The 25,950-nt window shown below is 43.5% G+C and overlaps 1 protein-coding gene across 3 annotated transcripts in view; it reads right to left on the reverse strand.

The window, feature by feature from the left end:
* Window positions 1-25,950, reverse strand: part of NCK1 (NCK adaptor protein 1) — a 722,331-nt gene that overhangs the window by 352,184 nt on the left and 344,197 nt on the right. For all 3 annotated transcript variants that reach the window (XM_078665865.1, XM_078665867.1, XM_078665866.1), the window contains one exon: window positions 11,058-11,103. The gene's annotated coding sequence lies outside the window, so the exon portion shown is untranslated. The remainder of the gene's footprint in view (window positions 1-11,057; window positions 11,104-25,950) is intronic.

Here is a 25,950-nt window from a genome sequence, read left to right on the forward strand (position 1 = left end):
AATACAAACTCTGCCAACAGCAGGCATATACTGTCCTAGCGGTGGGCCACCTGGCCACCAAAATAACACTGCATATTTCAGGTGGAAGGTTAAAAGCCATCAACTGGTGCAGCTCAATCCCCACGCATGGAGACGAAGAATTGACCGGTTCGGGTGGAGGACCCTCTACAGCTAATCGACAGAAGATCCTCCCGAAGGGGCAGCCTGATTGGAGAATTGATGCTCATTTTCAGAAACTCTGGCTACCAGACTCTCATTGCTAAGTCCAGGGCCATTAGAATGACTTGGGCCCGGTTGTCCTGATCTTCTTCAGAACCCCGCGCAGGAGTGGTATGGGTGGAAAGCGTATAGCAGGCCTGAGCTCCACTCAAGATGAAAGGAGTCGCTGAGCGATATCCGCCTTGGATCTCCAGTGCGCGGTATTGCTGACACTGCGCTTTATCTTCGGAGGCGAACAGATCTAACCAAGGATAGCCCCAGTGCTGAAAGAGACCTTGCGCAACCTCCGACTGGGGACGCCATTCGTTATTCGCTAGGCATCTTTGGCTGAGTTTCTGCATCCTGGCGTACAGAGAAACTGTCAGGTGTTGAACCACCGGGGTTATTCCCTGCTTTTATAGCCATGTCTAGAGATGCAGCGCCTCTCAACAAAGGGTCCACGACCCCACCCGCCCTGCTTGTTGCAGTAGCACATGGCAGTGGTGGTGTTTGTGAACACCTGCACTAACTTCCCCACGACAGAGGGAAGAAATGCCTTCAATACAAATCGAATTGTTCGAAACTCCAACAAATTGATGTGCAACACAACTCTGCCGGTGATCTGTGTCCCCTGATGTCCACCTCTCCCAGATGGAAGCCCCATCCCAGAAGTGATGCATTTGTCACAACTGTGAAATCTAGTTGGGGAAGGGAGAAGGGCCTGCTGTTGACCCAATCGCATTTAGTCATCCACCACAGTTCCTTCCGAGATCTGGACCACGTTGGTGAGATTTCCCTAATGCTGTGCCCACTGGAACTTCAGTTCTCACTGCAGAGCCCGCATACACCGCCTGGCATGCTTTACCAACAGGACGTAGGAAGCCATGAGGCCCAAAAGCCTCAGAGTCAATCTCTCCGAAATCCAGGATAGAAGAACATCGGAATCATAACCTGAATATCCTGGACTGGATAGGCCCGAAATTGCACTGTGTACAAAACAGCCCTGATAAAAGGGAGCGTCTGAGAAGGAGGTCCAGACCCCGGTCCCGATCGAAGAGGAGGAGGTCGCGGGACCTCTCCCGGAGCCCTAAATGCTCTTCGTCCCACTCAAGTTTACCGGAACACTTGGGGAAGAGGAACATAAAGAAGTCCAAGCGGACTTCATCTTCACCTCAACTGTCGTCTGCCGACAAACGAGGTAAGGTGCACCGACGTGCTAGGCATGCTTCTGTAGAGCTGGAGCCAAGGTTGACTTTGTGCTTCCCTCCCTTTTCGGGTGCCGGAGCGACCCATGCTCAAATTAAAGATTTTTATGAGGCGATGCGCTGCATATTTGAGCAGGCTGACCCCTCTGGTGAGCCCCCTTGTCCGCGGGGTCGGAGGGGCCCCATCGAAATCAATGCCATTGGCTCCGGCCATAGTGCCAGTAAGGCCTCAGAAATCCTATCCCGGATCCGGGACACCGCTAGTCATGCCAACGCGACCTTCTCCAGCATCGGACCTGAAGTCGGTGCCACCTGTGCCCACCGGCGGTGCCAGCGCCATCCTTATCCCCGACGACACGAACATCGATTGATGCGGATTCCGACAGAACCAGGGGTTCGATGATGTCGCCTGAACATTTTGAGGATGTTTTAGGCTCAAGAGAGGAATGGAAGGGGTCTATGGAACCTTTAGAACACCAGTATGTTTCTGCAGAGCAGATTGGTATCAGGAACTTGGGGGAGCCAACGGACTGGACACTTCCTCATATACTGGCATGCTCTCTCCGCTTACTGTGGCTATGGAGAAGGGGACATCATATGCCATGGTGGTTAAGAGGGTTGCCAAGGTCCTCTGACTGGAGTAGCCCTCTGTGCAGGTCAGGACTAATCCTACCGAAGTGCTTCAACCTGGGGCTTCCACCTCTGAACCCCTTTTGCTCTTCAATGAGGCACTTACTGATGTCCTTCTAGGCACGTGGCTCACGTCTAGCACAGGGGGGCTCCTGTGAATATGACAATTGCAGGCCGCCATCGCCAAGCTCTGGGCAACCCAAAGTTCTTCGCCAACACCCCACTCCTGAAAGCTTGGTGGTGCAAGCTTCTACCTCCCACGGAGAGTTGCCTTCCGCCCCTTCGGGTAGGGAATCAGAGGCTGGAATCACTTGGAAAGAAGATGTTTTCTTCCTCCATCCTGGCATTGCGGTCGGTGAATACCCCATGCTTATTGGGCCGTTTGTCCCACTCCTTTTGGAGACGGCTGCGCAAGTGCTGCCACAAGTCCCGGAGGAGGCCTGGACTGTGCACTCTCAGGAGTTTAAGGACAAAAGAGATGCAGCAAAATTTGCCATAAGGTGTGGCTTTGACACAACTGATTCACTGGGCAGAGCAATTTCATCAACAGTGGCATTGCTGCGCCACGCCTGGCCTTGGACAACTGGCTGCTCTGGCGATGTCCAGGCAAACTGAATGGACATGCCGTTTGATAGAACCCGGGCAGTGAGGAGGTTCATAGTCCGCTACCGCAAGGTCTTCAGAGCCATAGCCCGACAGTCTGAGCACAACTTCGAATTGTTGTCACGCTGGAGACACCAGAGACAGACTAGGTAGGGGGTCAGTAACTGGCATCATACGGTGACAGGCACCACACGGTTTGAATCCTGTCTTCCTCAAAGATATCCGTGCACAAAATGTTGAAAAAGTTCCAAATTCAACAAAAAGACGAAAAAAGCACATCAAAAACAGACAGAGAGGTAGCTCTTCCCGGATCGGTACTCAACTGGCAAGGAAAGGAAAGAACTGACATCTGCGTACCTGGGTGTCGCCTATGTAGGTGACCGCAATGTCTTAACCGATGCTAACTACGCTGACGTCGCGCAGAGCCGAATGGAGTCACCTGACAGCGTGTGCAAGGACTATCGCTCAAGCAAAGGTTTCTGGATCCAGCCTGATGCCTGGAAATTCAAAGGTAAGGAATCTGCAGCTAGAAGTCTCTATCAGATGCACAATCTACATGGCAAACATTTTCAGGGCTCAGCTCTGTGCATCTGCGTTTGTGAAACCCTCACTTGACACAAACGAATGAAAGCCCAACATTTGTTTATGCGGGCACAGGAAAAGCAAGTGCCTCGAGGCAGAGTGCGAAGGGAAGACGGGCGAGAGAGACAGAAGGACAAGCGTGCATTTTGAACTTTTTTTGCAAATGTGTGCATGGCTTAGGAAGTTGAGCACTAGCTGCTGGGGACTAGGGCAGGCCAATGCACAAGAGTTCGAATCCAGGCATTATGTACTCTGCTGTCGTGCTTCTCATGTTCAGAATTTTCAAATTATCATTAAAAAAGAGGGCAATTACACATGCAATTAATAGTGCTAAGAATCAAGAGATGTGAGATATGAAGAGCTAAACAACAAGTTATGAAACAAACCTTCCTCATCCTACACTTCCCCCTCACACTAAAAACTGAAAAGAGCTGTTTATAGAATGCTCCTTTCCTTCCCTCCCCACTGACCTGCTGTTTTGTGAGATCACCAAACATGACACCAGTATTATTAGGCTGACAAGTGTTCTTTAGTCAAAGCAGTGTTTCGTTGCAGCTGCAGGCAACAAGCGTAGCACATAAAACAATAGAAAAACCGAAAGAGTGAACCTGTCATTGTCAGATCCGCAGAGACTGGCCGCTGAAGAAATAACATTTACTCATCTTCAGCGTCTGAACATTTATTACATAAATATCCACTCCGAGTGCCTGCATGGGAGTTCGTTTACTATGAAAAGCATGGAATGCAAGTTTTAGTGTTCTTTAATTGCTAGCTGGAGCCGGCTCATAACAATTATTAGTCTTTAAGAATTAAAGGGGTGAAGTGGCAATCAGAGGGCTAGGCACCTTTGTACCAACGAACAATGCTTCGAGACCTGCTCTGTTTCAGCGTCTGGGAGGGCTGTTTGCTCGGCGAGTTTGATGGTGCGGATTTAGCTGGTCAGGAGTGTAAGATCGCACCGGGTCCGCTTGTTATGAGCATTTCGTGCGTCTGTCAAGTGGCAGATTACGTTCTTGCTGTACGTCTTTTTATTTATTTATTTATTTGAAAGGTTTTATATAGCGCTGGCTAGACCCGGAGGTATCAGAGCGCTTTACATGAGTATCAGACCATAGTTGCAGGTTACATTGTTACAAAGTTTACACAGTTATTAGAGCGTAGCTACATAGTTACATGTTAGGTCGAGACAAACAATAAGGACATATGCGTAAGGGAAATAGCAGGTACAGAGAGATTCAGGGGAAAGGGGGTAGGAGCAGGGGAAGTAGACAGCGAATGAAGGAGGGAAAGAGGAGGGGGAGGGTGAGGGTGAGAGACAGCATGAACGAAGAGGGAGAGGGTGACAGGGGTACAAACCGGTAGACGAGTCATAGCTTCGTCCAAAGTCCAGTAAGCTGTGATCACAGGGGAAGTGGTATCATTCCCCCAACTCCGTTGAGAGAGGCTCCCTTTACGCAGTGGACTCTCTCAGAGGGGTCTATGGGACTCCAAGGCCTACCTACTGGATCCTTCCCCAAAAAGGGGAGAGGGAATGCTTTGGCAAGGGGCGCCATACCATACCTCAACTGTGAGTGACTCCCTTGGTGCTGTGGACTCTCTCAGAGGGATCACTGAGACTCCAGAGTATAAGTAATTGGATCTTTCCCCAACAAGGGGAGAAGGAGTGCTTAGTTAAAGGGCACAAGGGACAGGGGGGCTAGGCTGGCGTAGCAGGCAAGGGGAGAGATTAAGGGGAGAGGGAATAGGAGCAAAGGAAGTAGACAAAGAATGAAACCGGGAAAGCGGTAGGGGAGGGTGAGAGAGAGCATGAAAGAGGGGGGGGGGGTGAAGGGGGCACAAACCCGTAAACAGGTAAAAACCTCGTCCAAGGTCCGGTAAGCTGTGATCCCAGGGGAAGTGGTTTGATTCCCACATCTCCGCTGCGTGAGGCTCTCTTTACGCAGTTGACTCTCTGAGGGGTCTCTGAGACTCCAAGGCCTACCTACTGGATTCTTCCCGAACAAGGGGAGAGGGAGTGCTTTGGTAAGGGGCGCATACCATGCCTCAACTGTACATGGTTCCCTTGACGCTGTGGACTCTCTCAGAGGGGTCACTGAGACTCCAGAGTAAGAACATTGGATCTTTTCCAAACAAGGGGAGAAGGAGTGCTTAGTCAGAGGGGAACAAGGGACAGGAGGCTAGGAAGCAGGTTGGAACAGGCAGGTCAACAGAGGGGGAACAAACGGCAAAAGAAAATCACATTAATTACAGAAAGATAACACATTCAATACCAGGGTAAATTAGCGATCCAGAAAAAGACAGGATCCACGAAAGGCAAGGGTCACAGAGGACAAAGGAAGGGAGCCAGCAAGTTGAAGAGTCCCACAAGGAAGAGATACGGATAGCAGAAAAGGAAATGTATACGTTGTAGAGTCACTCAGGAGAGAGATGCAAACAGGAAAGCTCAGAATCACAAAATAGTGATATAAATTACAAAGAACTACAACATATACTAGTGGTTAGAGTTGTAAGTATGCCAAATAGTAAATTCACTCAGAGTTCCATTTTCACAACGATTAGGCTAAAAATGATTGTATATTACTTTTCAACAGAGTGAACGGAGAAATAAGATATCCAAGGGGGCAGAGAAAGGGAGGGGAGGGAGATGAGATAGGTGATAGGAGAGACGGTGGCCTAGGGGGGGAGAAAGAGATAAGGCAGTCCAGCCGAGGTGCAATGTCTGAGTGCAGGTGCTCTGTGAAAATGCATTTCATGTTGGTATATGGAATGCGTTTTTGCAAAGCCTTTCCATTTGTGCTTGAAAAGCGAAACAGCAATTCATTGCTGTCACAACACAAATGCAGAATACACGAACTCCTGAGCCAAGACAGGAAACAATTGAAAACAAGCGGGAGGGGGAAGTGCACCTTGGCAGCGTCTGCTGAAATGCTGTTTGTGCCAATGCAGCAGGGAGGAATTGCAGGAACAGGAGCCCTCTGAAGCATCTAATGTAAGTCTGAGTTGGGGGGGAAAGTGCCAGCTACGACAAAAAAGTGATTAACAAAAGAATGCCTTGAAACTAAACAAAACGTACAGAGTAATGTTACATGTAAAAGGGGCTGTAACAGAAGACATGGAAGTGTTAAACAGGAAGGAGGAACTAACAAAAGAATCCAATGAAATTAAAAAGAGAATTCTGAAAGACACAACAAGAAGCCAATGAAATGTATGGGCAGAACATGGGCGGAGCTTAATGTCCATATCCTGAATAAACTGTTGTATGTTATATGTGTTGTTTAGGTCATGTTATGTTCTTGTCTAAATTTATGTTTCACAATGTTTCTTTGAAAATTGTGGTTGTGGGTTTGTAATAGTCTAACTGTGATGCTTGTATAAATTGATGAATGTTTTGATAAAGAAGTGAAGTTTTAAAAAAATAAAACAAAGTAAAAATTGAAACTGACATTTCTGGGTCACGTTGGGTTTTTAAACGTGTGCCCTAAGGAAAACCCGACTAAAGGAATAGCAGTATTGGCATGTTTGTTGTTGCTTACATATCCTGAATACAGCAAGTCTCGAAGAGACAGCGCAAGCGCTGCCTAGGCAATACCTAAAAAAAAAATACCCAGAGCTAGCGGTAAGTGGAAGGGCACTGGCCGCAGACAGGAAGCGGTACTTGGTCCATGCCCGATGGTAGGCATAACGAAGCCCCGGGAGGGAGGAAGCAGGAAGGAGCAGGAGCCGCTGATCAAGTAGAACAAAGGAAACAAGAGTGACATGGAGGCAACAAATGGTAAGTAACAGGTGGGTTATAAACCCATTTTAAGATTTTTTTTGTTTACAAGAGATTTTACAAGCACTGTGGAGGTAAAACCTAAAAACACCTAAGTTTCCGACTGAAGAATTCAATGGTCCTGTGTTATGTCATGTCAGCAGTGAAATCACCAATGAGGTCCCTTCCGAGGACATTCATGTACTTAGAGCAAAAAACTGTTGGAATTAAACTCAATAAGCCTCGATTACATGGTCTGTAACTTGAAGGCTACTAGAGCTCTACAACGTGCAGTTGTTCACACTACGGATACTTACAGAAACAAGAATGCATTTCCACTGTCTGCAAACAGATGGGGAAAAGTGCAATTAATTGTGGTTTCAATATCGTCGTTGATGTTATTTGATAAGTCGTCTGTAAACTTCTGTAGAGTCATGAGCAATGCATTTGGCGAGGGGAGGTGGGGAGGGTGTGTTTCTGGAACCAGTGAAATTTTGGAGTTTTAGGTTTTCATTTATTATCCTAATGCTCCGTCATATTAATTTCTATTGGTTGATTTCTATGCTACTTGTTATCAGAGAGGCAAACTATAACCTTTTCATAATAGGGTAGTCATTGATAGTCACACACCTAAATAGTTCCAGCTGAGTGTGGGATCCAACACCACTTTAAGATTGGACCAATGTAATTCTGAACGACCACAACATTTTTAAATATAGATAAACAACACTAAATGTGCCAAATATTTTGATACATAGCCAATGTAAGCTAAAAAACTAATAACACATTAAAGCAAAAAAGAGCATTTTAAAAACTAACTTTGTTGCTACTATGTAAAGAAAAAGCAAAGAAAAATAGCAAAATGAATCGAGGAAGACAGTAGCTCTAAGAAATTAAAATTAAACACTAATCATTTAAGGACACCAGTCTCTTCTGTGTAAGGTGCCTTTAGTCACTGTGATGCCATCTAGCAAGGCGTCAACTGTACATCGGACATCTTGTAGAAATCATCCTAAAAACTAGCACATCATCTGATACAGACGTTTTCTCCCCTATGAAGGTCTACGTCAGACATTAGTAGAACCATACGTGCCAACATTTTAAACCTGTAAAGTGGGAGTTGTAAAAAAAAAAAAAAAAAAAAAAAATAACACAGGAATGTATTTTCCTCATTGACTTCTCTTGAATCAGAAGCCATTTTAGACTGGAGACAACTAAACTAATGCAATTTTTGGCTTTATAAATTGGACATCACCCATCTGAATCGGGTCTGTAGGCATGAACGGTAGAACTACACCTAATTTAAGACCTCAAAATCATCTACCTCCAAAAACCTACTGAAAATTCTATCTTCAGAAAAGGGAGCTAGCTACATGCAAAAAGGAAGAGAAATCTCCGGTATAACAGACAACAACGAGAAAACATGCTCCTGACATAATTATGACTGATATAAATCAAAGTCTTTTACTCCATTTGGAGAAACGCTATAATAATAGAGCTGAAGGTTCCCAGACGGCAGTTGCAGGTTCTTTTCCATTCTTATGCCAAGCAAACGGGCTGGTAAATTCAAGGCTCTGGGAAAGGCTTTTGGGAGAATATAACTTTCTACTTTTAGAGCGTGACGGTGAAATGTCTTCTCATTGGGTAAAAAGGGTAGTACTGTTTTAAGTGGACAAAAAACTTAAAATAAAAATAACAATTTCAATTCTAAATCTAGGGCATTGCAGAACAGAATCCAGAAGTTCTACTACAACCCAGCACTAATTCATACCTCAGCACATTACAGCAATAAAAGGCAGACAAATGAGAGCCGGGGACGGCGTTGTGACCCTGAAAACCAATTGAGAAAAGTACATTCAAGAAAAAATTATAAAATGAAACTACTATGAAAATGCAAACGTGCAGCCTGATGGAACAGGCAGTATCCTGAGGCAAAAGACCTGGCAAAGCAAACCTAAACTCGGACAACTCCAGATGTGCACATTGGGTGGGTGGGGTGGGGGTACCAAATTCACTGTCCTGGACTAAAGACACCAGTGACTAGAGGACCCACCAAAGAATAAGACAGCATCAGGCCAACTTTGAGAGGAGGACCCCACTAACGAGTGCTGCAAACACAAGGTGGTGATGCTGCCTGAAGGGTTATATCTCCACAAGGGCTTGAACACAGATGCCAAGAGAGGAGGAACCAGCACAGTTGGGCAGCGATAGAGCATCAATAATTCAGCAGGGAGAAGATGGAGCACAATTTGCTATGTAGTCAATGATGACTCCTGAAACTAGGGACCCATCGGCTCCAGAGTCAGTGTATCATTCGAAAAGAAAGATGACGTCAGATTCGGAACTTCCTCTGAAGCAGGAGTGGCTGGATGTTGAACAGCTACGTTTGTGCTTCTTAAAACTTTACTTCAACCTATCCTACATCTTTGCCTTAGGGTTATCCAACGAGGGGACCTGGCTCGGGATCCAACTTGTTTATTAAGTTCAGGGCAGCAGAATTTAACTTCTACTTCCTGAAGGCCCTGGGTGTGTCAGTGATCATTTGTCATGGGATTTAGAGTTGTTCTTGGGACCAGGACACCACCTACAAAAAACATGTGGCTCTGTTACAGACATCTGTTTGCAACAAGGTAAGAAGCATGTCATCTTTGGGGCAACAAACCTTCAGCTAAAAAAAAAAAATCCATGGGATCAGAGGTCCAGGTATCAGTATGGCACAAATAAATATGCAGCTCCATGTCTACACGTCTAAAGGCAGGACAGAGGGCATTGGTGCCCCTTGCCAGAAAGCAGAGGCTTGCAGACCCATTCTGGCACCTGGGAAGATTCACAATATGAGGAAATTACTGGCTGGAGCTATTGTCGTGTTGAAGAACCCAAGCACACAAATATGGACAGAAGGGAGCTGTCCTGGAAGATACCACTGACCTCAAGTCAGAATAAGGAAAAGGAACTCATAGTCAGCAAAAATCAAACAAAACATAAAACTGAAAAAAATGGTATTTTATTGGGCAAACAATCATTAATGGCCCTATGAAGTTGGCTAGCCAAAAGGCACACGCCAAATAGAATCCATAGCTTCTCCAGTTACTAGAATCACATTTACAATTTGGGATATGATAGGGATTATATAGGGACAAGATGGGCATAGGTGAGTGGGAGGTTAATACTTTCAGCAAACTGTTAGGACTATTAAAGCAAACCCATAAATTCATTCCAGCTTTAAAGAACACAGGATTTGTGGTATCGAAAGACAGGGCAAATATCAGAGCTAACTATTGGGGGCACAAAGCCCTTTGACTAATCAAGAACAATTGAGGATTGTAAGACAACAAAAGGTTCAGTTACAACCTGATAATACTGGGAGTCCACACATCCCTCAAAGAATGGGGCATTAACCCTGTTTTAGCATCGGATGGATAAGAGGGATCTAAGCAACCAGCTAGCTTCAGCTATTTATAAGTTCCTCACCCAAGACATTGGGTCTACAAAAAATAAATACATGGTAGAACATTAAAAAACAAACAAGGAACATGTGTTTATGAGCGGAATGGACTGGCATCTTCGCAAAAGCAAATATCAATCAGTTATGCTGCTTGGCAGGAGACGAGACACATTGTTTCCCAGCTGATTTCACACTCCTATTACGCAATTAAAATGGAATGACAAAATACAGAAGGTGGAGAAGCTGTGGGAACAAGGAGACATATTTTTGGGAAATGACGTAAAAATGTAAGCATTTGTAATTTAATATCAGGAATAAAAAAATAACATTTCTTCTCCTTCCTCCCACCTCCAATGGTTAACCCCACCCACGTGACCCTCTCCCGTCCATTAGTTCTCCTCCTAGCTGCGCTCTGTGTTGCTTATCCCCATCTAGACCCTCTGTTTGATTTTTAGCCATGCTGCACAGCAATATTAAAAATCATTGGTAAAGCCAATAGATCCCAAAGGCGAGTTGTATTGCCTTTGCCAATGCTTGTTAGTAAAAGTCTTGAGAGAACAGAGCAACCAGATTCAGATCATACCTGGCACTAGAAGTTCTAACATAGAAAACAATGAATAAGTGTTGCCAGATTTACACATACCTCCGCCACATCAAATCTGTCAGTTTGAAAGATGTCCAAACTTTATCTGAAAGTAAAAACAACAGCTATAAGCCTTTTAATGAATAGAGGAAAATGCTGTATATTTATATATTTTCATTGAAAAAACACAGTTCAAGGTCAGTAGGGCGGCATGACAAAAGCTGAAATTCACAAGTTATAGTGTGCAATACAATCCACACCATAACTCATGTCCATCCCATATTTGGTTCTTTGTAGGTTGAAGACTTATGTTTATTTTTTTATATGCCATCAGCAAAAGGTGCGTTGTGCATGGCAGGGTGTGACTAATGTCATGGATAACTGGCGAATATCAGGACTTTTTCTGATCTATGTTCGCCGAGTTCTAATTGGCCTCCAACTAAAAAAAATTCACTAAATTAGCGTTTTTTAAAAAAGATATCCGTAATTCATCAGCTATGTAAGGGGTTTAACTAAGACACCCTGCGTCCTTCAGCAGTTCACAGCGAGGGCTGTTTGCAGTGCTTGCCTAGCCTGCACTGAGAATTTCTTGCTGCCAAACTGCATGCAGATTCACCAAATCGCTCTAAGGTTATTAGTGAAAGTATTTATGCCCCCATTTATTTTTGCCTGCCCACCATGACTGATCTGCTTAAACCTGGCATATCCAACAGAAAGCTAAATAGGCTCAAATTTTGGCCGGTTTTTAACTCTTCAAACTGTGCCAAACGTCTTAGCAGATTAACGCTCCTCTGACACCCGGCATCCTTGACATCTGTTCCACAACTTTGATGGACCTGTATGATACTGAGAAACACTAGAGTAGGCTAAACATTCTAAATGTCTTCTAAATTTTGTGCAGATCTATAAAAAGGTGGCAAAGTAATTGAAAAGATTTGACTCCTCTCCCAATCCTCACCGATATGCACAAAAACTGAAATCCCAACACTGGATGCAACTTGCTGTCTTCCACATTTCATGCAAAATCATCAAACAGCGCTTAAGTTAAAAGCAACTGACCCCCACTCCCCATTTAACATAGCTTCTCTCTTTGATGGATTTGCACAAAACCTGACATACCAATAGAGACCTAATCCTCCAAAGCCGCTGGCAGATTTTATGAAAATTCTTGCTGCACATTCAACAAACATCTTTTCAAATGACATTATCAACATCTCAAAAACGAATCAACAGCTTTACATCAAACCAACTAAAGGACGCAATGTTTTACTTTCATTCCATGTATGATAGAAATCAGTTCAGTAGTTTTTGCTGCAGGTGCAAGCAACATTTCTTATAGGAGCTAAATTGGGAAAGCATCCCCCACATTACCCTTTTTCCCAGCACAGAACTGCACGGAATTTGGTATGGCAGACCTTTATTGACTAGCTAAGCAATTTGCAATGTTTACTTTGACGATTTTACTGATGAAATGATGTGCACCAAAGGTCAATCAAAAAATGCCTTTTCAATTCAAAATGAGGCTTAATAATTACATTCCAGCTGCTGCCATTGTGTTTTATCTCTCTCTCCCTTTCTAGGACGTTAAGGTATGATCTATCAAGCAGTGGGTGGGGAAAAAGGGGAGTCCCAAAATGTATTTTCCCAATGTAAATTCCTATAGGAATTTTAAGATACCATACAGATGAACAGAATTACATAAAAGTAAACAGAGAGCTAGAACTTTCTTTCCTCAGAAAGTGTGCTTTCATGATTTGGGTGTAAATTTGTTCACCATTTTTGAGAAATTAAGATTAAAAACGTTGTGATATTCGCATAGTTGGTACCGCAAGAGTACCATGGTGCCATGCCAGTAATGTAAATTTTAAAAATACAGCATTATGATTGTCTAAAAGAGACCCCCCCCCCACTCCCACCCCATCGGCCGCCTCGGTACTGTGGAATGTATCAGTCCCGGGACACCAAGCAACCTGATTAGCTGGCAGCAACATGAACGGAAATGTTGCGCCTGACACTTTAGGACTCCGTTACTCGGTCCCTTTGTATTGCACTTCAAAAAATATCAAATAAGATATAACGAGACAAGGAAGAGGTATCCTAACATTCTGGCCAGGTGGGAGGGGGGGGAATCTCTGAGGCCAAACGAAAAAAAAAATCTTCACACTGCGCGTCCTGGGTTACTTCCATAGGATCCAGTGAGGCTTCCCGTGAGGTCCAGCAGAACCCAGTTCGCCCTCCCATGTGGGTACATTGACACACATGGTAATGCTTTTGGAATGTCAGCAATGAGAGTGACCTTTGTGCAACAGCATTCTGTAATAAACAGAATTCGAAAAGTACCCACTGGAGGTAGTGGTATAAAAACACAGACTACGAGGACCAGCATGCTCTTCTATGAACAACTGAATTAACTAATTAACAAATCATAATAATTAAAAGGTCACAGAAAGAAAAAGACTCATTCACACCCCTGATCAAGGTCCAATGAGGACCGAAACGTGCAGGGTTTAATTGCGGTCTGTGTAATCTACAATTAAATATTGGCACCTGAAACGGGATTGTGGCTCTATTTCTTGTCACCGTAGTGACAGAGTCTGGTGAATGTTAAGGCGGCATGGTCCTGCCACAGGAAGATCGCATCATTACCATTAAGCACACTACTATTCCAGCACAGGACAAACTGTGTTTCCACAGATCGATAGATAGATTGATCGATGGATAGATAGAGGGGCGTCAGTAGGGCACTTTTGTAACCTTTCTTTATTTCAGTGGATTTGTACATTTTTTTAAATTTAAGTCATTGTCAATACAGAAAAGGCAAGCCTATTTGTTTTATCAAAAAAGATAATTGTCAACACACATTTTAAATAGACAAACAACATTAAACGAATTTCAGAGTCTATCTTTTACTATCTTCAAGACACATAATGCATAAGACAAACCAGAAAGGGGTCCCTCCATTCCCAATGCTCAAGAGCAAAAGCTTCAACTCTGAGAATGCGCTAAGATATCAAGTTTTCATGGGGTCATATTTAATAGGCCCCAGGAAAAATAGGGTTCATTTATTTTTTACGTATTTCTGGGAGCAGCTGTACTCTGTGCACCAGTACACAACCACTTACAAATTTGCAGGTGAAGCCCCTAACAGATTTGGAAATCCCCATGCACCAAAATATATTTAAATTAGCCCACGAAGAGTTTTATGGGACACTCCTTCCAGAGAGCAGTGAAAACTTAAATGCGCGTCCCTGGCTGATAATTTATCAAACATTCCCTATATTTTTTTATTCTTTTTTGGGTGTGTCCCAGACCCACCCAGGATACCCACAGCTTTTGTTTTGTTGGGGACTGTGGGAGGATCCCCAAGGACCCGCTGCAACTATCAGTTCCCAGGCCAGTACCCCCTATTGGTGCTGGCAGCAGTTGGACACATTATGTATTTGGTGGGTATTGTGGTGTCCACCTCTTTAAAATATGTTGGAGACCGAGTAGGGAGCCCCGGGGTTCACATAGCCCTTGCTGGTTTCCCAGCCAGCCAGTGGGTGCCAACAGGAGCCAGACTCTTTTTGTCTTCTTGGCGGGTGTGCCGGTGCCACCCACATCCGCAAAATACATTGGGGGCCGCAGGGTGAACCCCAAGACCCCGTGGTCCCTGCCGGATCCACAGCCATCACTAATCCTGGTTTCTGGTGGGAGCAGGTCCCAACTATGCTCCTGCCATAGGGAGCAGATCTGCTTCCACAGCTGGAGCAAACATTCTTCCACATCCAAGAAGAAAAATAAATGATTGATCGTGCCTTGCGGGAGCATTGCTGCTCTTGCCAGGCTTGGGGCGGGGGCTGCATACCCCATCCAGTAAAATTAACATCAGCGCTGTGGGTTGGGGTTCCAGTGGCCTCCAAAAAGCTCAGGGAGTGAGGCTAGGGGTCCAATCCAAAAATATGATTTAAACTATGGTTATCGACACAGGTTACTGATACAGAATGTGAAATATCCCAGCATTCACAACTGAAAGTGTTCAGTTTTATTTGGTTCACAGAGGCAACGATTTTTCTACTTGATAAAGAGTTTGGTTGCATGATAGAACTCCTTGTATTACCAAAATATTGTTTTTCTTTTTTCCACCAAACGTTTATGACATTAATGGATTCTTGCATTAGGAGTATTATTTAACCGTAAAGGGTTTAAGGCTGATTTACGTTCCTCAACTTCTTTCGTAAATTAACAGAACCAAGAACAGTGACAACATAAAATGATTCATCTCTTCAGCTTTTTGTTGCAACGAAAGAGGATAATCGAGAGCACAAAGATTTTAAGTCATGAGCCATTTGTTTTGCAGGCTGTTTTCAAGCTTGATGCTTTTCAGAATTATATTGGTTATTTGGGGAGATTGCAGCATTAAAACAGTAAAGGATAACCATAAATCTCATCTCCTTCTCCTTAATGGAAGTGCAGACTTTCAGTTGGACACAGAAAATTTTACATTCACTTGTGAGGAACTGCCTGCAGTGAAGTGCAAAACACAAGCAGGAATCTGCTTCACGAAAAGGATGGCAGGGGCAACATTATTAAAATGTAGGAGTGAGTACGCAAACCAATGAGAAGGTGAGTGTCTCCAGAAAAATGAGGAGCAAATGAAAAGATTCACCGCAGTAGCAAGGCACAACTTCTCAACTAATGATTTATAAGAACTGATGCTCATTATTAAAAAAAGAGCAGAAACATTCGTGGTACATCCAATAACATTTGAAATTTCAACAGAAAACTATTTGGTATGTCTTTAAAATCCTTCTTATTTATGTCACTTTCTATTACAATCTGAAAGCTTTAGAGGTGAGCCTCCATACAGCGTGCACTGTCGAGCCAGTTATGGGGTGTCTCAAACTTGAAAAACAGTTTCTTTTAAAAGGTTTTTGAGCATCGTTTTAGATCCTGGTGGTACAGTGCTGTGTTTTATTTGGCTACCATATCAAGTTGGGAGCTGGCGATGTAAGGGTTGCATTATCGGGGAACCAGGTCACTACAAAAAACCCCATTGGTATTATTGTATAGGTATTTCTGCTTCTATTTCATTTTGCAATTAGTGCGATTTTGCAAGTTATAGGGGCTGGGTTTTGGACCACATTCTTGTCAACTTTAGACTTGGGCCCGGTTGTGGAAGATGTTATGTCTTAGGCATAAGTGAACAAAACAGAACATGTTAAATTGTTTGGGGTGGACTATAAAGATTTTTGATGGTTCGCTAGATCTGACAGAGGGAGATGCGCAGGGCAAAGCATTAAATGGTTTTAAGGTTTGTGTCAAAACGCAAGATTAATGCTACAATGCTATTAATGTACTCAACTGTAGGTGCATAAATAATGAAACTAGGGAAGCCCAATTAGGGTGCTGAAAGTAGCTGCCTCAACCCGAAATACCAGACATTTTGAAGGGTATTGGCATACCACACGGAAATCACTTCTGTGTAGGACATTAAGGGGGAGAGAGAGCCTTATTTAAGTATCTTTGTATGTCTTGTTTCAATATGTCAGTGTGGTGACATGCTTAATGAGGACACTAGGGATTCATTTATATTGCGTTACAGCCAGTAAAAATGGGTGAGAAACTCGGGTGAAGGTTGAGCTTCTGTCGGAGGTAATAATGGTAATCAGAGGTTCAGACAAAACGCTCACGTGTGTTCAAAAAAAATATCAGGAACTGGGTCTGAGTGCAAAGCGTGACCTTCAAGAGGTGAGACGAAAGGTTAAGTAAGTAAAAGGTTTATATTGTGTAAAAAGGTTACAATATGTGTTACAAGTGTGAGTATAACATACAAGTCATTGCAGCAGCCTGGACTTAACGTAATTTGCCAAACCTGTCGTGGAAGAGGCCCAATTCTGTGGTCAAATATGAACTTTCAACGATACGGAGTATACAATATCAACTACCACAGTCTCATAAAGGTAAATAGATGTTTAGTTAAAAAAAGTAAAGCTTTACTCCGCTATAAATTCTTCCATTGATAATATATTGATGGCCAATACTGTGCTCTCAATATTGGTGTACTTGATAGTGTGACTCACAGCGCCCTCTCAAAAATCATCACCTCTCCCAGTGTTCCAGGAACTCAGGAAAAGGGTCAAGTTGTCACCAAACTAAAAGAAAATCAGCTTCAAATAGGTATACGCAAATTGGACGTGAAGGTCCTTTATGGTAAGCAAAATAATTCATCTCACAGTCATGCACCAATAAACATGTACATTTCAGATGTTATTTGACACATAGGCAGCCTATATCATGATATAGCCTGAGACTTTTCTGAAGATTTTTTGGGTATTGAAACTCAGAGCAGCATTCATAAGGGCCTGCGATTATGGAGACACCAGTCAATGTTGAGATCTGTTTTATACTTCTTTATTGTTCTGCATTCAGCAACCTATAACGTTTGCACACAGCAATTATTCTGAGATAAAGCATATTAGAGTGGTAAAAGAATACATCGTGTTTGTCAATTCACATTTTCTACAGCACTGGGGCTCTCATGTTCATTATATCTGTCCCAAAGAGTCCTCAATTAAAGTTTTGAATTAGGAAAGAAGAACAACAGACTTAGTCCTATTTGCGAGCAACGACAGCATACCTGTTGTGTCCATCGCCAAAATAGCCTTATGCTGATAGCAGTGTTTTGTTTTAAGGGGTGAGGAAAAATGAGCAGCAGTAAGCCAGCCTGTAATGGGCCATCACTATCTTCTTTGTTATTTGTAGTTTATATCCTAGCTGGGAAAAATGGTAACAGAATTTAACCATAATGTTTAAATATGTCTCATGTTTAAATAAATTGAGACATATTTAAACATTGCCAGTTTAATAGAATAATTGGTAAAAATCTGAGGGGGGCCCGATTAATTTATTTCTTTACTGGGGGCGTGGCATTAAACAGTTTTAATCCACTGATGTAGATACACTTTATGATGCTAATAAGTTTTGTATTACGAACTCAGTTAATCCGTTTGCTTGGTCTGCTATCTGTTTTGGTTGAAAAATGGATGGCGCTCGAGTGCACACAAAAACTGATCCCCAAAAAAGGGCTAGAAATTGGCGCAATTTAAAATCTATCTTTAATCACTGCCCCCATAGATGGTGCTAAATAAGGATAATCCTGAAAGACTACTTATAGCCAACAATGATACACGAGTAAAGAAATAGAAGCCCCATTTCCTAGTATACTATTTCAAAGTGGGATTAATAACAAATCAAATAAATGCCTTATCAAACAATTGATGTTTTTAAAAAGACAACTTCACAAATTAGAACGTCGTTTGCATGGGGATGGCTCGTCATCTGTAAAACAATGACTGTCAAACTCTGAATAATTGCAATTAAAAAGCTGTAAAGATTGCTACAGCAAAATATTATTCGGAGCAGATTTTAAAGGACTCTAATATTTGGAAAAAACCTGTTTCAAGTAACAGGAGAGGTTAAAATCCTTACTCGGGGCATAACGAAAGGCTATCTAGTCATTAAAAGTAATACATTGTAACAATTTTTCCAAAAGAAAATTGAAAATATCAATGTACAAATTGATACAATTCCTCACCCCCCCCCGGATTACAATTCGAAACAGTAAAACCTCAGGAATGACATCGCCTTGTTCAGTTCACCGCAATAAGTAAGACTGTCTGGTACAAATTTCTGGCTCAGCGCGAACATCCTTTTGGCCAAATTGCACAAAGTATTAATTGTGTAGTCACAAGCTATATTCGTGATATCATCAGTTCATTGTCAAGTGCCGGCTTGGTACCACGGAGCCTAAAAGCTGCACGAGTTTTCCCACTACTGAAAAAAAAAAGCTTTGTTGGAGCTAGATCGCTTAGAAAATTACAGACATGTTTCCAAATTACCTTTTAGAGAAACTCTTTGAATGAGCCGTTTTAAATCAGACATCGAGCTTCGTTGAATTCCAGGCACATTTGCAACCTTCACAAGCATGTTTCAGGGTGCGATGATCACTGAATCTGTGATTACAGCGGCTGCCGATCTCTGGACGGGGTAGATCAAGATAATCCACTGGCACAGATTGTACATCTCTATTGACAGATTTTGACACCGTGAACCACTATATCTTGTTGGATCGGTTGAAGGCGCTAGAGCATTGGCTTCAGAGTCAGCTTTGATAGATGTGTGGCAGTGTTGACATTAGGGAGAGTGTGGGCTGGAAGCAGCTGTGACGAGTGTTCACAAGAAAGAATATCTTGTGATTGAGTTTGCTTCCAGGTTATTGAAGGAAGTACATATAAGTTATTCAGTCATTAGAAAGGAAGGGCTGGCCATTGTCTAACTGTGATTAGGTGAGGCAACTTTCTCGGTGGTACTTGCTTTGGCATCCAAATGAATCGCATGTCTTTAAAAGTAGCCTTCATTCCAAAGCGTAGGATGAGACTTCTACTAGAAGTTTTTAGATGTCTGCTTCAACTGCAAGCCAATCCTTGCAAAACTGATTGGGTTATGCAACCAAACTGCCAATTGTCTTTCAATGCTTTCTCTTCTGGACGTCATGGAACTTAAGGAAGCAGAAGAAATCAGAAGGGGATAGTTGTGATTAGGACCAGTGTGAGCAATAAGGGAAGTGGAAAGGTAATGCAAGCTAGATCAAGACTAGACCTATAAGATTCCGTACAAATTCTTTCCATATCTTAACTCTGATCGGGAGATTCCTATGGGAATGAAGGAACCCACAAACACTATAACAGAGGGATCGAAGCTGCAGACATGGTATTATATTGCACATCCCACCCAATAATTGAAAACGAATGGCTTATTAACGCACCAACAGGCCCCGCGTTAACAACTGAGAAGTGGATCATGGAGGAAACACACCATTTATTTTACATTATAGTGGGAACTTACATCAGTTTTGCTCCCTGCAAAAAACACAAAAAGATTATGGTGGGAGACCCTGTGCAGCAGAAGGTGGCAGAATAAACAAACAAAAGAAATGCTGCTATGGTTGGGAAACATGCAGCCTTTCATACACATCCTTTGAGGCTTCCCTAAGTAGCAAGCCATCGCATATCCAATGTTGGTGACCTGATGTCCGGCACCACAATGTGCTCATTTTAAAACCTTCAAACTGGCTACGACATGCACAAACACCAGTTTTTAAACATTTACAGCTTAGACACAGCCTGCGTCCTCACATCAAAGATCTCAATAACCTTGCCGACTTTAATACCGTAAAGACAAAGTTACTACTGGGAGATTATTAATAATGGGGATACTGTAAAGGTAGAGTCGGCCCTGCCACTGATCTGGTCAGATCATTTTCTTATTCCCTTTACGGTGGAAATAGATACGCCCAGACCGGTTATGAGTAAATGTACCTTTATCAAGAGACATTGGAAAAAGTTAGTCCCTGAGGCTATGGGCCCGGCCCTGGGCCTGAATAAACCTGTTTTAACTTCTGATAGCAATACTGATGCGCAACTATTTAATAACTGGATCAAGAATATGGTGGATTCAGTTGCACCCGCCAAACGCGCAACATCACAAAGGGAGTCTCCATCGGCCCCCTGGTTCTCGAGCGATCTCAGAGCCGAAAAGAAGGCATGTAAAAAATTACAGAGGTTATGGCGAGTAAGGTATGGGGATGTAGAAAGGGACCGATATAAGGATGCACTAAAAAATCTGCAGAAGGCAGTGAGAAGGGCCAAGAAAGCCTTCTTTGCGACCTCTATCCGAGAAGCAGAGCACTCAAGTAAGGACGTTTTTAAAGTGGTGCAATCCTTTTTTAAACCTAGCTGTATAGAAAGGGAGGTTCCCCCATCCCTGTCATTGTGCAATAGTATCTCGGAGTTTTTCGAGTGTAAGATCCAAAAAGTTTACGACTCCTTTGGCCCGGAGGTTAGAACGGAGAAATCAGATATAGCAGCAAAAATAGGGCCAGTGGTAGGACTTGAGCAGTTCCTTCAGATAGACTTGGATTTAGTCATTAAGGAGCTCCAAAAATGTAAATCGGGTTCCCCAGATGATCCCTGTCCGCCCAAACTCTGAAAATCTATAACTGAATTTATTTATTTATTTATTTAATTTGTAGCACCCACCCTACAGTCCATCTGGAATGGGTCCATTACCTCAGGGGTATTTCCGGAGGCATGGAAGCATGCCACTCTCCTCCCGTTAAAGAAAAAAGCAAATGGTGATCCGTTGGACTTGAGCAACCTACGGCCAATTTCTTTGCTGGCGGCCCCAGGAAAAATGTTTGAGAAGATAATCCAGCGCCAGCTTAACAAATTTATTGAGGACAATGATGTCTTACATGAGACTCAATCAGGTTTTAGACCGGGCTTTAGCACGGAGACTGCACTCATTGAAGTAGCAGAATCAGTGAGGTGGTCGATGGATGCCGGGGAGTCAGCTATGCTGGTTCTCCTGGATCTGTCGGCCGCCTTCGATATGGTGGATCATGGTAGGCTCCTACAACGGCTGGCAGAGATAGGGCTAAAGGACCAAGCACTGGGATGGGTTCAATCATAACTGTCACAGAGAACACAGAAGGTGGCATTGGGTCATATTGAGTCTAAACCCACCAAGATAAAATGCGGTGTTCCCCAGGGGTCGGCTCTGAGCCCGCTACTATTTAATGTTTACTTGGCACCTCTGTTTACACTCATTGCAAACTGGGGGGTCAAGGCAATATCCTATGCAGACGACACCCAGCTGGTGTTCCCATACTCGGAGGTGTCGGAAGACGCATTTGCAAATTTTAAGGGGTGCCTCCGAGATGTGGCCAGCTGGATGAACGTAAACAAACTCAAATTGAATGCTGAGAAGACAGAGATCATCTTCTTTGGCAAGGGATCGCCCCCCTGCAGAGTTCTGGTGGCCGGTGGAAATGGGGATGCCCCCGTCGCCGAGCCAGAGTGCTAAAAACTTGGGAGTCCGCTGGGATAATAGTCTCTCCTTTGCTTCTCATATTCAGCAGGTAGCAGGATGCTGTCTATCCAAGCTGAGGAATCTGCGCAAGATCCTTAGACTTCTACCAGAAGAGTGCCGTAAGACTGTAGTCCATGCCACAGTAACATCGAGGCTGGACTACGCCAACGGACTTTATCTGGGTCTTCCCCAATACTTAATCCAGCGCCTACAGACGGTGTAGAATGCGGCTGGGAGACTGTTGAGGTGTATTCCTTTTAAGCACCCAGTCTCTCCGCATCTTCGGGCACTGCACTGGCTTTCTGTGGCCAGTAGGATCAAGTTCAAAACCTTGACGCTGGCCTTCAGGTCCCTGTATGGCACCTGTCCCAATTATTTGAGAGCCAGGCTACCCAGGTATCATCAGTCGAGGACCCTCCGCTCCAATGGGCGGGTGCAGCTCGTGGTCCCTTGAGCGCGAAGAACACGGTTGGGTGGAAGAACCTTCTCGGCCAATGTGGCGGGGTTATGGAACTCTCTCCCTCCTGCCCTACAACAGGCCCCTTCTGAAACTTGCTTTAAACGACTGCTAAAAACCTGGCTTTTCACTCCACTACGCTAAGATTTGCCACCTGTTCTCACAGCGCCGAGACACGTCCTTGTGAGGTAGCTGTTCGCGCTCTACAAAACCCATTATTATTATTATTATGTGGGTTGGCAAAAGATCTCTGCATTACATCGGCTACTGGTGATCCACACCCCAAAGACATTTTATCATTTCAGTGAGGCACGGGAGGGGAAGTAGGTATGCTCAAGGATAGAGTGGCAGGAAACCAGGATGGCACTCTGAAGTGGGCTCAGTGACCACATTCTGCATCATTCAACTTCAACCTGCACTTAACATATCTCACGCAACACAAATAATGGCAATTTTGGAGAACTACATCCTTAAACTGCCTACGCTATGGGGAAGAGACAAGATACCTTATTCATATCATCTGGCAGTGTAACTAAATCAGATCCTTTTGCAGGTGCATACCGAAGTGCCCTCAAAGAAGTAACGGGCTGGGAAATTGACAACCCCAAATTAACACTTATGCATATATTCTCTGTCTTGGACACAAGTAGATATAAACTAGTGTTGATCCACATCGGTTTAAGGTACTGCAAAAATAGAGATTGCTGGAACTTACTCAAAATAAAGAGCCACCAAATCTGGCAGCACAGGCACAGAGGGTGGACACGGACATTTTAAATCCACATGTATCAATCTAGAATATGCCCCCGAAAACATGCGAAGATCTGGGGTGATTGGATGTTGTATTTGGAAATCGGAGCAGAGCTGGGTTTTGATCATGGTAAACCATGTGATACTGAAACACAGATTTGTGAAATATGCAGTACAGTTGGTGCTGTAACAGAGTTTAGTCCATATTTATAACTGTTAATGCTAAAGTGTGTTTAAGTCACAAAACTGAACAATGTATGGTTGCTGTTTACTAAATGGCGATAATTTTTTTTTTTTTAAACTAAAAAAATACTACAGATAGGTCATCTCGTTTGTAGCCAAAAGGGGGCCAGATAAAATGTAAATCAAGCACAGCCCAAATAAATTTTGCAGCGTAGAGAGGATACAAGATGGAAGTACAAATTATACCTATGTGACAGGGTGATACGATCCAAAGGTGTTAACAAGTGTTTGGTGCAGGTTCATCTTGTAGAACCAGTATCAAACAAAGTGGAGGTAGAAGGGAGAGACAATGATTTTGTGTTAATGAGCAAGGTCGTGATGAGGTTGGTAAGAGAGCAAACTGTGTTTTGATTGTGGTAAAGGCGGTCACATGACTACCAGTTTTTTTTTAAATTGATATCAGCAGCAGGTTTGCCATGGGATAAAGTGGACTTGGAATTTGTAGACCCTTTGGACGTGTGTGGTACAACGTTTTTCACTATATTGCTGGATAATAGTTCTTGATGTGCAGATGGTCCAGATGTAGGCTTTGTTTCAGAGGTCATCAGCTCGTTCAAACCATGGAACAAGCTTTCACTATAGAGGATTAGCTTAGTTGCTGAATGACACATTGATGCAAAAACATCAGTGAGGTCAATTGTTAGCTCTCAGGAACTATTAATGTGCATAGGACTTGACCTTTTAATTCTTTTGAGAACAGTGATGTGGTTTAATGCTTTATCTGTAAAATTCTAGGGAGCATCAGGTTAGCTTAAAGCGAGTCAGGATTGGAACGAAGCAGCCAAATTGTTAGGCTGTGAACTACTACTTGAGGCTTTGAGCCACATGCAACACCTAGTAAAATTACATTCCATGAGATGTGGGAAACCTAATCACGATTGTGTCCATGATGACTGCAGATTCCAAAAAGCATAACGTCTAAAGAAGATATTGTAAGGGAAAGAGCGGGCGCTTGGCCAAAAAGGGAAAGGGAGTGCACGCACATCACCGAAAGAGGTGGAATGGAGTGGATTGGATACGTGAGAAGACACCAGTGTGGAAGGGGGTTAGAATGGACATCCTCTTCTCCAAATCGGTGAGTGTTGGTCCACCTGAATGACTATGTTTAGTTCAGCTTTTGCATAATGAGGTTATTGACCAGCTAATGTCCACTCCATAGGACCAGTCATGCTCCACCAGACAATGGCTCTTGTTTGGCCTATGCCGTTTTCAGATAACTATATATCTCCCCGAAAGCACTGGCATCGCCTTTCCTCTTTATCCCCTTGTTAGTACCTTGCTTGTGGCCCAAGCATGCGTATGTCCAATTGACTAATTTTTAAGCTTGGTCACATGTTGTCAAATAGAGGTAAACACTAGACCAATTTAAACACTTTTGGTCCAGATATATGTTCCATATCTATTTTAATTCCTTTGACAAGCCTTCATCAAAAATTTAAAAATATATTTTTGGGCACAATATAGAACTACTTGACAGGGGCGATGTTTGCACACACAGTGTTAACATCGCGTTCCCGTTTTTCGCTGCTATTGCGCATGCGCGAGATATTAGTGACTTTCACTACGCGCCTGCGCACGTCCGGGTCCGCATTCGGGCTCATGGACGCGGTCTACAGCTACAGTTTTCAAGTCTTCCCATGGACTCGTGCGATCCGGTTTTTAAACGGGTGACCCTTATTCTCACAGCCGATCAAGGCGTGTTTTTGAGACCCAGGTGGTTGATTTACTTCCTGCCGCCCGTTATAAAAAGAAAGAGGGCGGTATCCTCCACACCTCCACTTCCGCTTGGTCAAAATGAGGGGCACCGACGGATAGGTAAGATGCCAGACAGCCTCACTGCTTCTTTTTAGTCGTTTTTTGAAGTAAACTGATGCAATCTAGCCCAGACAGGCTGAGTAAATAACACTGTGTTTACAAAACGCTTTCTGCTTAAGGGGTTGGTACCATTAGCTATTTATAAAGTTTTTGTTGGAGCCTTGCTCTAACCTCTGGGGTTCTTTTCCCAAACTTTAACAGCAGTAATGTGTATCTAAGATCATACATAGACTCGTCTCATGTATTGAAAATGAATGTCCTACAGTGGATGTTTAGGCTCACGAGTCAGGGGCACATTTTAGCGCCTATAATGTGTCTTGGAACAGGGGACACACCTTCAGGTGTATGGGTTTTAGTTTTTGGTCGGACAGATAAGCGTCTATCACACGTTTGTTGGGTTTCTGTGTAGAGCAATTTGGCTATGCACGGTTAAGTAAGTTTGCTAACTGTGACTTATTTCTACACTACAGAGCGGGGCCTCATTCTCCCGAGCGGTTGCCGGGTGAGGTGAGGTCTTCACCCACACAAAGCTGGGTGAGTATCACTGAGAGGAAATGCCTCTGTGTGATTAAGCTATTATGCTAGTTGTATTATGCGGAATGTAAATTATTCACGCAGGCGTGTTTAAATGTATGGTGACTGTGTACTTATGCAGTTGTGTGTGAGCAATCTTGTATTGCTAAGTTATTAGTATATACTTTTTTGTGTTTCATGACAGGAACAAGTTACATCTTTGCATCCAGTGAACATTGGAGTATCAAGTTCCGGGTAGATATA

The sequence above is a fragment of the Lissotriton helveticus genome, chromosome 11 (assembly GCF_964261635.1).
Source record: "Lissotriton helveticus chromosome 11, aLisHel1.1, whole genome shotgun sequence".
Classification (NCBI taxonomy): Eukaryota; Metazoa; Chordata; class Amphibia; order Caudata; family Salamandridae; genus Lissotriton; species Lissotriton helveticus.